We start from the raw sequence: 17,362 nt of genomic DNA, 5'->3' as shown, positions 1-17,362 counted from the left end.
TTCAGAAACAATCTTTAGAATTCTCTCATCTGCTTTTCTGTATTTACGTAGTTTCAACTGTGGTTGATGGCCACATGCAAGTTTCTCAAAGTACTCGTCCCTTCCCTTTTGAACCTGCCTGAGGACATCGATGAATTTCCAAATAGTCGGGTGTAACATTCCGAGTTCACTTTTCAATCTCCTATTAGCCGCCTCAGCATAGTTATTTGTCCTGCCGTGCCCATTTAATGTTCTTTGATGCATATTCCACATCTCCGTTGGAAATAAAGGACTTCGTCTGCCTGGTCCACGCTGGTTTGGACGGCCTACATAGTTGTCTTCAAACCAGTTTAAAACTGGAATTAATTCCTCCGGTAAATTACCTGCCAATGAATCTATGTGAGTGTCTAGATCAGCAACTGGCATAAAGCAGTTATCATTTTCGCATGTAATGCAAAGTCGGGATTAGTGTTGTATAACTTCATGAGACCATACCCACTTAGCTGCTTTAGTAGATTTTGAGACAGATGAAATAGACAGCCTCTGATTTCAACACTGGGGAAGGTGTCTTTCATTGCAGTAAAAGCACCTCGCTCAAAATCACAATTGATTACGTCGGGTCGTGCGTTTGTGCTCATCTCCTTTATCATCTCAAACAACTCACATATGTTGCATACTGCTTGTTTTGTAAAAGCGCATACAATACAGGGTGTACTCCATTATTTTTTTAACCAGAATAATGTACACTTGATAAAATAGCTATGGTGAAACAGCAAATGTTCCATCAGCATACCAAATCATAGAATTTGCAATGTGCTCCAACCAACTTTCTCTTCCAAATATAATAATCCGTTCGCTGCCTGTCCTCTATCCATTAAACAAAAATTTTCACTGGTATCTGGGGTAGGATTATACATCATATACTTTTCTGGTAACTGAAGCTCTTCAATGGACCTCGGGTTTTCAGGGACTTGGTTAACTGCGTTACGTTTCCTACGAATAATTCTTCGCATTGCGTGCCTGTTTGGTAACTGTGCTATACCTGCAACAGACATTTTCTCGATGCACTTATTTATAATTGTACTTGGCAACTCAAGTCATTTCAGCTCGGTCTCTGGCATCGGTCAAGACATTTTCTACTTCGATGGCAACTGCTGAAGGAGGATGAGTATTTCCGTTAATCTTTTTTGATCACCTCACTCTCTAACGTGTGAATACGAGCTTTGCATCGACCATCTTCATGGCATCGCCAAAACTTAACAAGATCTTGTGTTTTGCTGTGTTTGTCGAAACGATAAATATAGCCTTCATGACAAAACTTTTCTCTGCCTCTCTTACTTTTTACGGAATCAGCCATGGTTTCCAGGAAAAAAACTCAAGGTGTTGTTGTTCCAAAATCTAAACACAAAATAACAATTCAAAATAAAAAGATTTTATGCTTGAGAAAAAAGAAATCTTTCAAATATATTACCATAAACAACCATCAAGTGAATGAGCTAGTTTCTTTGCAATTATACAGTAGTAGAAATGACGAAACAACTATAAAAGAAAAACAAACAATTTTACAAATATCTTACCATAAACAACGATCAAGTGTATAAGTTAATTTTTCAATAATTATACAGTAGGAATATCGATGAAGCAATTAACACGGAAAAAGAAAACTTGAATGTGAAACACACACACACACACACAAAAAGCATAGAAATGATTTGCGGCGCTGAATCGTCTGGCGCTGAAATTTATTTAGCGCTGAACTTTCTAGCGCTGATACGGCGGCGCTGAATCATCGGCGCTGAAACCCTGGAGGGTTAGTTAATAACTCAGAATTCATCATTCCTTTAGTTATAGCTATATTCACAGAATTATATGATTGGGAGTGCATGGAAAAAAAATACTATGCCTTCTCAATACCTTGGGAGGAAAGGAAAAGTCCCCATAAGACCAGAAATGCCGAGATTATGGTCATTTACGCATGCAGAGCCTCGGAAACGAGTTAAGAGCTTTGACAACCGAGCATATTTTGTCCTCTTGAGTTTTCTCCTATTCGGAATGGGGCCAGTGCAGTCACCCATCATGTTCACTGGAAGAGGGGAAAAGAGTCAGCAACCCACCACGTCCCCTACACTGCACATCCACCAGCCATCAAGCTATTGGCTTTTGCAATGGGCAGGGACCTTGCGGTATATCCCACCACTCATCTAGTTTCAAATACAATGCCAAAGAAGCACCAAGCTACCAGAACCTCTCTGAAAAGCAAGAGAGAAAACTTAGAAGTGTAGATTTAGGTAGGCAATAAAGAAAGATAGGGTCAGGTGGGTCAATTAAGATAGTGTGGTGGGAGATCAACTATCTATTACCGACCCTAAACCTGGGTGTCTCATAATTAATGCCATTCCCAGGTCATCAAGGAAAGAAGAAGGGAACAGGAAAATTTACAAAAAGAGAAGAGAAAGTGATACAGTTCCCAACCTTTAGTTTAACCCACAGCAGAGGCAGTAGGCACCATTGTATATTCAGTGCTAGCAACAGGTCCTCAAGCCCCCGACCTCGACAAGGAATTGCCATGAGAGGGTCAAAGGTTTCATTGGTAATTGATTCTTCATTACTAATCATATTAAGAACGGAGGGGAAAAATAAATAAATAGACCTGAAAATCCTAAAAAGATATCATCAGCTCTTCAAGGAGTTTATTCTTCTACCAATGGCACTAGGAAGAGCCGAATCTCAACTGCCCACCCTGTACCCTGTCCCACGGATGATGCCACAACACAATAAGGGTGATTCAAGCGTAAGCCAAACCTACTTGTTGGGGCTGAGAGTATTACAAGAGTACAATCAGTCCCATCCTAATCATATTATTGGGAAAACCGGACAGAATGCCAGAGTTCTATCTCCAAAAACAGTAAAAAAGATAAAGGCAGAATTCTTTTGTTACGTAAAGAAATTTTTACAATTTTTCCTCAGACTTCTACCACATATTCATGATCTTTAAATTCATTAGAATTGGCTGAGTTATTTATTTTTTCAATCCATTACTAACATATTTCCTTTGGTTAAAACAGTTTTTCCTTTCATTAAAATAAAATAGTGTACTACTGTACGTTTGTCCATATGATGCAAAGTAAACAAAATATGTTATTAAGGAAATATAAAGTTATTACGCTTTATTTAGTATTCACTGAGATACACCATTATTTTAATCTTATTCATGAAAGACAACAATCAAAAAATGATTCACAGTTCAGAATAATCTTTCTTCGTCAAGAAGGGGGCTCTTGGGCAGGGTTAGAACGGCACACATTATAATTCCCTCTGCGTGCTTGACTCACTGAATATTTTCTTTAATTAGAGTCATAACCTCTCTACGCAAGGTGTTTCATCATCTCTGCTCCTAGTTTTTTCTCTAATCTGTCTAAACGACATTTCCGTCATTGAATTTTCCATTCTGTTTCTAAGGTTAGAAACCTTGACCGACTTCCACTCCCAAAGAGGGAGTCGAATTGAGTCAAGGTTGGGTCAAGATGATATCTACTTTTTTTTTAGGTTTACGCTGTACTGGAGCAGAGGGTTCTGGTGTAATTACACTAGGGTTTTTTTTTAGATTTTTCTAAAAGTTTGTCAGAGAAGGTTCCAGCGATCGTCAGCTGTGCCAAGCCGGTACCATCAAAGGGACCAGGGGTAGTCGAATCTTTATTTTTACTTTTCATAAAGATTTGAGAGGATAATTAAATTTAACCTCAAAACCTTTAAAAAGATATCTTCAGTTTTCCATGGAGTTTATTCTCCGCCAATGGCACAAGTGATTGCCGACTCCCAAATGTCCACGTCCCTACCCTATCCTCAGAGGATGGCACAACATGATTAGAGTGGCCCAAGTGTAAGCCAAATCTGCTTGCTAGGACTGTGAGTATTACAAGAACACAGTCATCCCCACCCCAATCATAGTATGGGCAAACCGGATAGAATGCCGAGTTTAATCCCCAGAACCAGACGCCGCTGGAGTCCGTGGTCCAGCCCTAAAGAATAGTTCCACCCTTGAGCTATCAATCTGATATCTCCCAGGTCCAAACATTATCAGGTAGTTGATGGTCCTACCACAGTTCCCACTATTTAGCTTCAGACATAAACCCAATCCCAGCTATGATATCTTTTCCTATTTATCAGTTCCAATAAATTTTAGCAAAAGTAGAAAATTCCACAAAAATTAACCCAAAGAAATATATAATAATCATATGAGACTCTTGACTCAAACCCCAAAACAGATTCCTGGGGTTGAGAGCCCCCTCACCACGTCAAAGTGGTCCCAAGTCAAGGGGCTCAAAAGACCAGGTTCGGTCCTGTTGAGTCAGAAATTTATTTCTGTGAAACACATTTCCAAGTGTTCATTTTCATTATATCTCACAGTGAAAGGGTTAGTGAAATGAAATGTTAGCAATTGAGCGTTGATGGGTGGGTAGTTGGTAAAATTCGCTGCTATGTTAGGGCCTTAGTTGCCTGCATGATAAAACCCTTATATAGGTAGTACTTAGGTTCCATTCCCTTTGTGGCCTTTGCATCCTAATTGCTAATGACTGGACATGCGATTTAAAAGACAGGAGTTCGATCCCGTGGTGAGTCAGAAATTTATTTCTCTGAAACACGTTTCCATGTGTTCATTTCCATCATATCTCACAGTGAAAGGGATAAGTCAGAAAGAAATGTTAGCAATTGAGCGCTGATGGGTCGGGGAGTTGTGTAAAATCTGTTGGTATGTTAGGCAGTCCTGCCCGGTAAAAACCTCAGGTTTGTAGTACTTAAATTCCAACTCCTATTATGACCTTTGTGTTCGAAATGCAAATGCTATGGACTCTCACTTGATACACTGGGGTTTAGCCACGTGGTGATTCACAAGATCATTTTATGAAACACGTTTCCCTGTGTTCATCCTAATTATATATATATATATATATATATATATATATATATATATATATATATATATATATATATATATATATATATATATATACAGTATATATATATATATATATATATATATATATATATATATATATATATATATATATATATATATATATATATATATATATATATATATATATATATATATATGAAATTTTTTTATCACACCGTGATTTATATACAATTATGAAGCTACAAAATGTGCAATATCAAATTCACGCTTACCTCTTGAGGTAGCTTGAATTTGATATTGCTTACATTTTAGTTTCATGATTATATATATATATATATATATATATATATATATATATATATATATATATATATATATATATATATATATATATATATATATATATATATATATATATATATATATATATATATATATATATATATAAATATATATATATATATATATATATATATATATATATATATATATATATATATATATATATATATATATATATATATATATATATATATATATATAATAAGAAAACTACAAACGTCCTTTTATCCAATTTCTACCTCAGAAGTAATATATTTTCATATATATTTTTGAAGGAATTTTAGTTGATAATAAGTCCACCGTCCGTGGGGTCGAACCAGCGACCCACGGGACGGTGACTTATTATCAACTAAAATTCCCCTTCGGTAACATATATGAAAATATAAGTAGATGAATTGAATATTAAAGGACGTTTGTAGCTTTTTCTGATTGTATATGAATCACGGTGATGTGATAAATAGTCATATATATATATATATATATATATATATATATATATATATATATATATATATATATATATATATATATATACACTTACTTTTGTAATTAAAGAAGTTATCGACCGAATATATTTCTTGAAAGATATGTAGATATTGCTAATAGTTTTTTCCATAAAGGTGCAGGTATGCATATACTGCAACAAACATAACAGTTATTATTAAAAAGTAGTATAAAGACTTTATCAGACCTTATTTTCAGTTCAAGGTCTGTAATATCCTTCAAGATATTTCATAGTATAGTACAGTTAGGCCGTTATTCTAATAATATTGTATTATTAAATGTATGATCCCTTCTTAAAATCAGTTATTATAAATTATGAGTCTTTATGAATAAAGACAACAGGGACTCTAACTACTGGAAAATTATTCCATATGGTACTAAAAGCAGAATTATTCGGGGTTCCGCATTACCCACTTCTGGCTGAGTTTATTTTCTTTTCAGAAAACTGTGGAATATTATAGATAACTCCTTTTTTGTCAATATTATAATTTCCATGAAAGTAGCTGAAAGTTATGATAAGAGTTTACAGGTGAAGTAAAGTAAGAATGATCGTGCAAAGCTTCATTAGGAACCACATTATTCTTCTACTGCATTATCATTCTTGCCGAATTTATTACTAATTTGCCTTTCCCCTTTCATACACTCATACTTCACAGTCCGAGCAAGATAGGAAAAAGTGGAAACCATCTGATATTTTTGTAAGAGCAAAGGATTTATTCAGGAATACAATATAAAAAAAAAAAACACACACACAATTGAATTCTGTCGTTGCCATCGTTTTGGTCTTGAATGGGTGGAAAGTTCTCCTGATCGTACCATATATGACAGGACGCTCAAAATACTCAAGCCTTTTCGTCGGCTGATGCAACCGTTGCCGCATCACCGGTAGAACTGGCAACTTCGTCCCTCTCAGCAGCACATGACAGGCAAGGTAACTTGTTTTCCATAGCAGCTCTGTATTTAGGATGGCTGATAGCATAAACAATAGGGTTGTACACAGCATTGGCCTTGGCGAAGACAGAACCCCAGATTGAAAACAGAGGAGTGACCATAGGCTTGTGTAAGAGACCTGCCATATTGATGACGAAGTAGGGAGTCCATGCACAAACCATAGGGACACAGTTGTAAGGGCGACCTTTGAGACGGCACTCGTTTGAAGTCTTCTTGCTCTCTGGGTCATTTCTCAGGACTTCACTCCCATCTTCTTGGCCTGTTCACGCATCTGTTTCTCGTGAGTGGCGACAGCTTTCATGATGAATGCATAGCAATAGATGATTAACAAGAGAGGGAAGATATAGCAATCAAATGCATAGAAGTACAGGTATAACTGACTCCAGAACTCTTCAGAGAGATAACTCAGTGCCGCAGGCTGTCATGTTACCCTCAGGAACGTATCTACAGAAGCCAAACAGAGGAAGAACACCCCAGAAGAATGTTTGTCCCCATACAAAGGCAATCCTCAGCAAAGCGCCATTGGCGGTCAAAGGTGCTGCAGAGAGACCCTTAACAATGACATTGTAAATGATCCAAAGTAATGAAGATCATTGTCCAAATAGATATAGTTCCAAAGCTTGACCCCAGCATACCATAAATCTGGCAAGCCATGTCACTGAAAGCCCATGTCTGGTAATAGCAGTTAACTAAAATTGGTGGGCACATGGTTAACATCATACCAAAGTCAGAGAAAGCCAAATTCACAACAAACATGTTAGCGGGAGTCCTGAGAGACTTGGTGTTCATGAAGACCCAGATAACGACGAAGTTGCCGCCAAACAGCGAGGAGGCCCATAACAACCATCCAAATAGCAATTAGGTTATACCAGAGAGGGTTCATAGGAGGAAACTGGTACCAGTGGTTGTCAACTAAATGAAGGAGATGTCAGCACTGTGTCGACTACGGTGTAGTTCCCTGTGTTCGTGGATGGCAGGACACTACCCGCCATCAGTGAAGGATCATCCCAGTAACCCATCTGCAATTAAAAAAAAAAATGCATCTATACACATCATTACAAATTTTGTTCATAATATTTCAAGTTTAGCACAGAATAGAATTGAGTCTGATTTTTGGTTATAAAAATATTGTGAAGAATGTAGATGAATTTGTCTTTTAGCTGGTCTATAATTACAACTCTCAAAATGAATCGAATAATGATTGCATACCCACTAGTTTTCACAATAGATGTTTGTATGGTAGATTCTCAGATAAAGTAATGGATGGCACTGGAACTTTCAATCTTTCCCCTTAGTTTGTGCATATGATAAAATTTTCAACCTTTCCAAAAGCGCAGGAAATGGCATTCAGTATACCCTAAATGTTAGCCTTCTTCAGTATATTGTTTTTCTAAACGTGCAAGAAAATTGATTTGTTCTCAACAATTATTTGCACAAACATGAGATAAGAATTGAGTTGCAACAGGAGGGTGAAGTTCAACATCAGTTTGCTGGTTTCTCGTAAAAATGATCATGACAAGAGGAGTTCACCAGCAGGATGGCATTCGGCCAAACGAATAGCAAAGATTACTTGTACGCAAGGTGGAATATAGTTTTCAGTGTCAAATAAAACACTAAATCATTGGCTGCACGCATTATAAGTTATAGAACGGAACTTGAATTTCTAGCCACCATTAAAGAGAATGAAGCAACGGCAATATTGATACCAGAGAGAAACAAATGACATTATTGCAAAGAGGTTTGGAAGTGAAGAAAATTTATGAGAGAAAGGTGTTTCCAGCAGGCAAAATAGAGGAAACCTTATGGGTTAACGGACATAACGAAGTAGCAGTATACAAGAACGGGAGAAATACATCGAACGAATAAAAGGAAGAAACAATGATGAAGTACAGAGGGAAGAATTTAATGAAATTCTTGCCTCTCGTGATCTGCTCTTCGTCGTTTATTTCTTCCTTACCTTATCAAGAAGATATGATGCAGCTGGAAAACAAGATAGGCAGTTGCACGAACGACAGATCTGTTCTGTTCGAGATGCTGCCTTGCTGTGTTGGCTTTCTCGACGACAAAGCTGCTTATATACTTATCAGCGAAAGTATAATCATTTAACCGGAAAATTTGTAAACAAGCTCAAGAAAGCCAAGCATTAACTAACACCCTCCCAAGTTTGTATTTCGACCAGAAAAGAGAGCGTTGCAAAAATTTGTACGCAAGTGAATGTGTGAAGTGGACTAATAGTAGTAATTACAGTACACGTTTGCAGTAAATGCATATATATGTATACATTATATATATATATATATATATATATATATATATATATATATATATATATATATATATATATATATATATATATCTATTACACACTTGAGAGAAATTTCATTGCTTACCTTCTGTAAAAAGCCGAGAAGTCCCATCTATTGGTAGTTTGATAGCGACGGTATCAAATGGCTACTGGTAACGTGCATTCTTACATACACACACGCACTCTCTGTCTCTCTCTCTCTCTCTCTCTCTCTCTCTCTCTCTCTCTCTCTCTCTCTATATATATATATATATATATATATATATATATATATATATATATATATATATATATATATATATATATATATATATATATATATATATATATATTATATATATATATATATATATATATATATATATATATATATATACTGGAAAAGTTGGATTTTTTAATGTCCGAAGTTATGGAAATGAAGAAAAGAACAACATATGAGAACAGGAAAGAGACGTGGGAAAATCCTTATTATTACCCATATTAGATAATGGGGATAACACGCAAACCATCACAGTGATGAATGCACAGGGTTTAGTTTTGAGTAACTGAAAAAGAAAAATAGAGTTCTTGGAAGAACTAACTCAAACCGAAAAAATATATGTAATGAATAAAAGTGAAACCTAGTACTCCCAAGAGACTGACAATGATGATCAGATAAAGGGTTTCCAAACTTATAGATCAAATAGAAAAATAGGAATCAAGGGGGAACCGCGATATATGGGAGAGACGTAAATCAAGGAAAAATCTGTGAGAAATATAGTAACACAGAATGTGAATTAATAGCGGTAGAATTTGAATATGAAAAATTAGTGAACATCGTAACATATAGACCCCTAATACTAAAGAGTTTGATATAATAATAGACAAATTAGATGATATATGTAGAAATCACAAAGAATGGAATATACTCATATCCGAGACTTTAACTTTCCTTTTTGTAGATTGGAAAGAACGAATAGAGATTGTGGTTGTATTTATACATATAATAAAAAAGAGTAATAGTAGCGCAGAAGATATGAGGCAATTTGGAAAACTATTAGATATGCTACTAGAACATAACATCCAGCAAATAAATCACCTGCCAACAAGAAAGGATAATATTTTTAGACCTGGTATTTGTGAACGAGGTGAATCATGTTAAAGATATAACAGTATATAATACGAGTATTTCAGAACACAATGTCTTAGAAATTAACAGTCCATTCCAAAGCACATGAAAACAGAGATAAGCAAGAGTCGAAAAGTGGGAAGGATATGGAAAATACAATTTCTACAGTAAGAATATAAACTGGTCAGAAATAAATGAAGAATTAAACAAAGACTGGGAAAAACAAAATCGTAAGTGATAATATACAGGTAAATACTCGATATATTATATAAAATATTAGAGAAAATAGTGGATAAATATATACCGAAGAAGAAAAGGAGTAATGAAAGCTGACAGCAACTTAGCATCTTCATCTAAGGAATTTGATAATATCCTTTCAACAAGTCTATCTTGAAACAAATCTGAATTGCCCAATATTATCAAGTAATTGATCAATAAGAGTCAAGGGATAATTGTCAGCCACACTGATGGAATTCAGTTTCCTATAACGAGTACTCATCCTCAATGAGCCATCTGGTTTCTTCACTATCACACAAGGAGAACTGTAATGACTTGAACTGGATTCTGTTAATCCATGCTGCAACAAATATTCAACTTCTTTCTTCAAAACATTCTGTGAAAAGGTGATAAACGATATGCTCTCTGTTTCCATCTTCCTGATCTTGATCTCATGCTTTATCAGATGGTACGCCCTAGGTACATCTGCAAAAATTTCAGGAAACTGAATCACTTCACTTAATTCACTACTTTGCTCTACACTCAGATGTTTTAGTTTATCCTCCAAATTTTCCAGTATGGAAGAATTGTTCATCTTGCTTTAGCTCCCAATTGCAGCCATCATCAGTCCTCTGTAGATGAAGTTGTCTGTGTTATTGACACTGTTTCAGTTCTAGTCTCTGAGAAGTAAGGTTTCAAAAGATTCACATGTATCTTCCCTCTGTTGTTTCCTTCTTTCTGGTGTTTCAGTCACATGAGTTCGGTCACTTAACTTCTCAATTATCCTATAAGGATCTTGAAACTTATAATAAAAAATAGATTTTTTACTGGTAAGAACACTAGAACTTGCTGTCCTACAGCTTAGTCTTAGCATCATATCTCCTTTTCCCTTTCTCTCCACTTATTTTCAGATTTTCTAAAGAGAATTTTCTCATTTCTCTTAACCTTTCCTCAAGTTCTTCACATATTCTCCTTGGATTTCCTCTTGATTTTCTTCCCAATTCTTCTGCAAGAATCTTCAATGGTGGACAATGTCTTGGACCAAAAATCATTTCATTTGTTGAACATCCTATACTGTCTTGATAAGCATTCCTAACTTCAAATAACATCAAGGGTGAACCAGTATCCCATTCTCTTCCTGACTCATTGCTGTTTGTTAACATACTTTTAATGACATCAGAATCCTGGAACAATTTTGGAAATAAAGTTAGTTCCTCTATCACTTTGCACAATTTTTTGTATTCCAAACTTGAGAAAACTCCACCAACTTCTTAGCAATTACCTTTCCACTTATATTTTTTACAAGAATCGCCTCAGGATACCTTGTCACTGACACCTTAATGTTAACAAATATTCATGAACTCTTTGTTTTCGGAAGCGGTCCAACTACATCTATAATCACCTTAATAATGGGTTCACTCTAACTTCTATGAGTTGTAGAGGGCTTTCTGAATGGTTTCATTGGTTTTCCTGGCTATCTGGCATGTGTGACATGCTCTGCAAAATTTGCTAACATCCTTGTGAAGACCAGGCCAGAAAAATGGGAATAATCTTCTCAACAGTCTTCCTGATTCCAAGAATGTCCAGACTCATGCGCTACTGCTACTACTTGCTTCCTCACTGATGCAGAATCAAAATTTGATGATATTCACCCCAGTCATTATTTCCTGGTATATCTGTAGGTCGATGCTTCCTCATTAGCTATCCTTCCTTCAGATAATAACAGGTAGGGAGTTTGTTGCATCTCTTCTTGATCAAGATCTCTGAAAAACAAATCAGCCAACATTGTATCCTTCTTCTGCAGTTCCATTAGCTTCTTCCTAGTCACTTGACCAACGATCATTATTTCCTCTCCTCATTTTTGCAGCTTTCCTCTTTGTAAATAAATCGTTAACTTATTCTTGGCTGCTCACAAAAGCAAAATTTCCCAAGTCCTGCAAAAGGACACCCCTTACAGAAAAAATCCAAGAAAAAAACACTTTTCCCTGAAAGAATTCCCACACAGTAAGAATCCCAGAATGTTAAATCCTGTTACTCTAACAATTAATCCCCAAAAATCAAAAGAATATATTAATCAAACCCACAATTAAATCCAAAAATTAATTAAACCCACAATTAATCCAAAATCCCATTTGGAAAACAAATGGGTGGGCTGAGCTCACAGCTGACTGCAAAGTAGGTCAAGATGAATTTTGAGTCTTCAAGGGCAAAAAAAAAAAAAAAAAAATTTTAAGTCTCTGCTCAAGTAAAGAGAATGGGAGTGTACCCTCACTCACATGAAGACTGCGGAGAAGATCATGAAATATTTTTTTCTGGCCTGGACTTCACAAAGATGTTAGCAAATTCTGTCGGGAGTGTCATACCTGCCAGACAGCTGGAAAGCCAAATGAAACCATTCAAAAAGCCCCTCTACAACCTATAGAAGTTAGAGGAGAACCCTTTAGCAAGGTGATCATAGATATGGTTGGACCACTGCTAAAGACAAAGAAGGGTCATGAATATTTGTTAACATTGATGTGTTCCGTGACAGGATATCCTGAGGAAATCCCTGTTAGAAACATATCTGCCAAGATAGTTGCTGAGAAACTAGTGGAGTTTTTCTCTGGGATACCAGAGATTGTACAAAGTGATAGAGGAAGTGAAATAAAAGTTATCCATTCCATATCACCCAGAGACTCAAGGAGCCTTGGAAAGGTTTCACCAGACATTGAAAAGTATGCTGACTAAGTATTGTTCTGAGTCAGGCAGAGATTGGGATGTTGTGTACAATTAATGTTATTTGAAATTAGGAATGCTTATCAAGAAAAGCATGGGTTGTCACCTAACAAGATGATTTTTGGTGAAGAAGTGAGAGGACTGTTGAAATTTCTGCAGAAATTGGGAAGGAAATCAATTTGGAAGTCCAAGGAGAGTATGTGAAGAACTTGAGGAAAAGATTGAAGTGATTAGAAAATTCTCTTTAGAAAATCTGAACCTGAGTCAAGAGAAAATGAAAAGGAGATATGATAAGAAGACTCAAGTTAAGAAGTTTTAGTGTTGGTCAACAAGTGTTAGTGTTTCTATTGTCAAGAGATTTCCTTCCAACAAGTTTCATATTTACAAGATAATTGAGAGGTTATGATAGAACTTATGTGACTGAAACACCAGAAAGACGAAGACAAAAAGGAAGATACATGTAAAACCTCTTAAAACTTACTTCTCAGAAACTAAAATGGAAACTGTGTCAATAACCCAGACAACTTCAACTACAGAAGACGATGATGGATATGAATTGGGAGCTGAAAGCAAGATGAATAATTCTTCAATTTTGGAAAATTTGAGGATAAGCTGAAACATCTGAGTGTTGAGCAAGGTGATGAGTTGTGTGAAGTGATTAGAAGTTTCACAGAACTATTTGCAGATGTACCTAGTGTACTGATCTGACAAAGCATGAGATCAAGATCCAAGAAGATGGTAGACCATTCAAACAGAGCTTATCGCCTATCACCTTATCATCGAGATGTTTTGAAGAAAGAAGTCGAATATTTGCTACGGTATGGATTATCAGAACCCAGTTCTAGTAACTTTAGTTCTCCATGTGTGTTAGTGAGAAAACCGGATGGCTCATGTTTAGATGTGTACTGATTATAGGAAACTGAACTCCATCAGTGTGGCTGACAATTATCCCTGCCTCTATAGATCAGTTACTTGTTAATGTTGGGCAAGCCAAGTTTGTCTCCAAGATAGACTTGTTGAAGGGATGCTATCAAATTCCCTTAGATGAGAATGCTGTTGCTGCCAGCTTTTTATTACTCCTTTTGGACTGTATCAGTATATAATATATCTGTATTTACCTGTATATTATCACTTACGAATATGTTTTCCCAGTCTTTGTTTAATTCTTCATTTATTTCTGACCAGTTTATATTCTTACTGTAGAAATTGTATTTTTCCATATCCTTCCCACTTTTTCGACTCTTGCTTATCTCTGTTTCACTTGTTTGGAATGGAATGTTAATTCTAAGACATTGTGTTCTGAAATACTCGTATTATATACTGTTATATCTTTAACATGATTCACCTGTCATTCACAAATACTAGGTCTAAAATATTATCCTTTCTTGTTGGCAGGTGATTTATTTGCTGGATGTTATGTTCTAGTAGCATATCTAATAGTTTTCCAAATTGCCTCATATCTTCTGCGCTACTATTACTCTCTTTTTTATTATATGTATAAATACAATCACAATCTCCTATTCATTCTTTCCAATCTACGAAAGGAAAGTTAAAGTCTCCGGATATGAGTATATTCCATTCTTTGTGATTTCTACATATATCATCTAATTTGTCTATTATTATATCAAACTCTTTAGTATTAGGGGTCTATATGTTATGATGTTCACTAATTTTTCATATTCAAATTCTACCGCTATTAATTCACATTCTGTGTTACTATATTTCTACAGATTTTTTCCTTGATTTACGTCTCTCCCATATATCGCGGTTCCCTTGATTCCTATTTTTCTATTTGATCTATAAGTTTGGAAACCCTTTATCTGATCATCATTGTCAGTCTCTTGGGAGTACTAGGTTTCACTTTATTCATTATATATATTTTTTCGGTTTGAGTTAGTTCTTCCAAGAACTCTATTTTTCTTTTTCAGTTACTTCAAAACTAAACCCCTGTGCATTCATCACTGTGATGGTTTGCGTGTTATCCCATTATCTAATATGGGTAATAAGGATTTTTCCTAATGTCTCTTTCCTCTGTTCTCATATGTTGTTCTTTTTCTTTCATTTCATAACTTCTGACGTTAAAAATCCAACTTTTCCAGTATATATATATATTATATATATATATATATATATATATATATATATATATATATATATATATATATATATATATATATATATATATATATATATATATAGAGGGAGAGAAGAGAGAGAGAGAGAGAGAGAGAGAGAGAGAGAGAGAGAGAGAGAGAGAGAGAGAATGTGTGTATGTACGAATGCACGTTACCAGTTGCCATTTGATACCGTCGCTATCAAGCTACCAATAGATGGGACTTCTCGGCTTTTTACAGAAGGTAAGCAACGAAATTCTCTCGAGTGTGTAACATATATATATATATATATATATATATATATATATATATATATATATATTATATATATATATATATATATATATATATATATATATATATATATATATATATATATAAATATATATATACTGTATACATATATATGCATTTACTGCAAATGTACTCTTTTTCCTGGTTGAAATACAAACTTGGGAGGGTGTTAGCTAATGCTTGGCTTCTCTTTGAGCTTGTTTACAAATTCTTCCGGTTAGTGATTCGCATACCTCCGCCGAATGAAGTATATAAGCAGCTTTGTCGTCGAGAAAGCCAACACAGCAAGGCAGCATCTCGAACAGAACAGATCTGTCGTTCGTGCAACTGCCTATCTTGTTTTCCAGCTGCATCATATCTTCTTGATAAGGTAAAGGAAGAAATAAACGACGAAGAGCAGATCACGAGAGGCAAGAATTTCATTAAATTCTTCCCTCTGTACTTCATCATTGTTTCTTCCTTTTATTCGTTCGATGTATTTCTCCCGTTCTTAGCCTGCTACTCGTTATGTCCGTTAACCCATAAGGTTTCCTCCTATTTTGCCTACTGGGAAACACCTTTCCTCTCGTAAATTTTTCTTCACTTCCAAACCTCTTTGCAATAATGTCATTTGTTTCTCTCTGGTATCAATATTCCCGTTGCTTCATTCCTTTAATGATGGCTAGAAATTCAAATTTCGTTCCTATAACTTATAATGTGTGCAGCCAATGATTTAGTGTTTTATTAACGACACTGAAAACTACATTCCACCTTGCGTACAAGTAATCTTTGCTAATCGTTTGGCCGAATGCCATAGTGCTGGGTAAAACTCCTCTTTGTCATGATATTTTTAAGAAAACCAGCAAACTGATGTTGAACTTCACCCTCCTGTTGCAGCTCAATTCTTATCTCATGTTTGTGCAAAATAATTATTGTTGAGCGAAATCAATTTTTCTTGAACGTTTGAAAAACAATATATTGAAGAAGTCTAACATTTAGGGTATACTGAATGCCATTTCTGCGCTTTTGGAAAGGTTGAAAATTTTATCATATGCACAAACTAAGGGGAAAGATTAAAATTTGCAGTGCCATCCATTACTTTATCTGAGAATCTACCATACAAACATCTATTGTGAAAACTAGTGGGTGTGCAATCATTATTCAATTCATTTTGAGGGTTGTAATTATAGACTAGCTAAAAGACAAATTCATCTACATTCTTCGCAATATTTTTATAACCAAAAAATAGACTTAATTTCTATTCTGTGCTCAACTTGAAATATTATGAACTAAATTTGTAATGATGTGTATAGATGCATTTTCTTAATTGCAGATGAGTTACTGGGATGATCCTTCACTGATGGCGGGTAGTGTCCTGCCATCCACGAACCCTGCAGGGAACTACACCGTAGTCGACACGGTGCCCTGACATCCTTCATTTAGTTGACAACCACTGGTACCAGTTTCCTCCTATGAACCCTCTCTGGTATAACCTAATTGCTGTTTGGATGGTTATTGGGGCCTCCTCGCCATTGGCGGCAACTTCGTCGTTATCTGGGTCTTCATGAACACCAAGTCTCTCAGGACTCCTCTAACATGTTTGTTGTGAATTTGGCTTTCTCTGACTTTGGTATGATGTTAACCATGTGCCCACCAATTTTAGTTAACTGCTATTACCAGACATGGGCTTTCAGTGACATGGCTTGCCAGATTTATGGTATGCTGGGGTCAAGCTTTGGAACTATATCTATTTGGACAATGATCTTCATTACTTTTGATCGTTACAATGTCATTGTTAGGGTCTCTGCAGCACCTTTGACCGCCAATGGCGCTTTGCTGAGGATTGCCTTTGTATGGGGACAAACATTCTTCTGGGGTGTTCTTCCTCTGTTTGGCTTCTGTAGATACGTTCCTGAGGGTAACATGACAGCCTGCGG

The 17,362-nt window shown here is 35.6% G+C and overlaps 1 long non-coding RNA gene and 1 pseudogene across 1 annotated transcript; one reads left to right on the top strand and one right to left on the bottom strand.

The window, feature by feature from the left end:
- Positions 1–6,434: 6,434 nt before the first annotated feature.
- Positions 6,435–16,822, bottom strand: LOC136827907 (rhodopsin-like; annotated as a pseudogene).
- LOC136827909 (uncharacterized) lies at positions 8,619–17,178 on the top strand. The gene is made up of 3 exons (XR_010849852.1): positions 8,619–8,690; positions 15,736–15,816; positions 16,759–17,178. It is a non-coding gene; the product is annotated as an uncharacterized lncRNA (long non-coding RNA).
- Positions 17,179–17,362: the final 184 nt, after the last annotated feature.

The sequence above is a fragment of the Macrobrachium rosenbergii genome, chromosome 42, assembly GCF_040412425.1.
Source record: "Macrobrachium rosenbergii isolate ZJJX-2024 chromosome 42, ASM4041242v1, whole genome shotgun sequence".
Taxonomy (NCBI): domain Eukaryota; kingdom Metazoa; phylum Arthropoda; class Malacostraca; order Decapoda; family Palaemonidae; genus Macrobrachium; species Macrobrachium rosenbergii.
Note: the sequence above shows the minus strand (reverse complement) of the source record. Positions and strands in the feature narration are given on the sequence as shown.